Below are 1495 nucleotides of genomic sequence, written 5' to 3' on the forward strand. Positions count from 1 at the left end.
AATGCGAGGTGCTACCTCACCATTAAGGGCCTCCATCACCCTGAGTCACAACCTCTCCTCGCTGCTCCCTTTGGGCAGAGGGTACAGAAGCCTGAAGACCAGCACCTCCAGGTACAATCACAGTTTCTTTCCAACAGCCATCAGGCTCTTGAACGTCCCCCGGTTACACTGACCACAGACTGCTCCCACACCACAACAAGGACTGTCTGCACTATTGCAAGTTAAAACACGATGTGGAGAAACTCAGCATCCTTTATACGACCAAGATAAAGAACTAACGTTTCGGGCTTGAACCCACAATTGCAAAGTCCTGCTCCTTTACACTCTGATAGCCCTTGATAGAGTAAAATCCCCGACATCCGGCACCTGTGAGGATTGGTAGATTGGTAAGTGAATTTGCCGGTTGCTTGAGATTGCATTTTGTGCTGATTAACAAACTGATTAATCGTATTTTTGGCTTATTTATTTTCTGAGATTTTCTCTTTTGTGGATTGCTTAAATTCCGGATATCAAGGATCTTACTGTGTTTATTGTTGATCTTATGGTCCCTTTTAACTTAATTCACTTTTTTGTATAAGCATTTGATCAGCTGCAGCAAGTAGGAATTCCCACGTTTCTGTGCATCGTATACTGTGTATGACAATAAACCCACCACCATTATACCCATGCCACATGGGCCTTCCAAAATGAGTGTACACCTTCCCTTGAGAAGTCTCAGCGGGGAGATGGGGATGAGATTAACATAGGGTCAGGGTCCGTTAGGGAGGGTGGAGAAAACTTTGAATAGGGTGGCCCAGTTGGAGTAGCGATCAGCGTGACGCCTTCATGGTGCCCGCGATCGGGATCGGGCGCTCAGGAGTTTGTGCATTCTCCCTGTGTCTGCATGGGTTTCCCCACCAAACCCTCCCCCCCCCCACCCAGGGGCTCTGATTTCCTCCCAATGTTTGAAACGTGCCAGAGGGTGGTGCAGGTTTAATAGGGTGTAAATTGGGCAGCACAGTCTCATGGGTCGAAATGACCTGTTACCGTGCTGTCAGACTAAATTTAAATTTAAAACACACCAAGGAAGAATGTGGGTGGTTATCGATGAACCTTTGCAGAAAAGGTTGAACAGAAGATGATTGGATTCAGGGAGAGGGATGAGAGACTTATTGAGTACAGGAGTTGGGATGTTACGGTAAAATTGTGTAAGAGATTGGAGAGAACAAATTTGGAGGATTGTGTGCAGTTTTGGTCACTGAACTACAGGAAAGATATCAATAAAATAGAAAGATGGCAGAGATTTACTTGGATGCTCCCTGGATTTCAGGAACTGAGTTACAGAGAAAGGTTAAGCAGGTTAAGACTTTATTCCCTGAAGTGTAGAAGAATGAGGGGAGATTTGATTGAGGTGTTTAAAATTATAAGGGGGACGGACAGAGTAAATGTAGGTTGGCTTTTCCCACTGAGGGTGGGTGAGATACAAACCATGGACATGGGTTAAGGGTGGAAGGAG

This window comes from Narcine bancroftii, chromosome 2, assembly GCF_036971445.1.
Source record: "Narcine bancroftii isolate sNarBan1 chromosome 2, sNarBan1.hap1, whole genome shotgun sequence".
NCBI classification, from domain to species: Eukaryota; Metazoa; Chordata; class Chondrichthyes; order Torpediniformes; family Narcinidae; genus Narcine; species Narcine bancroftii.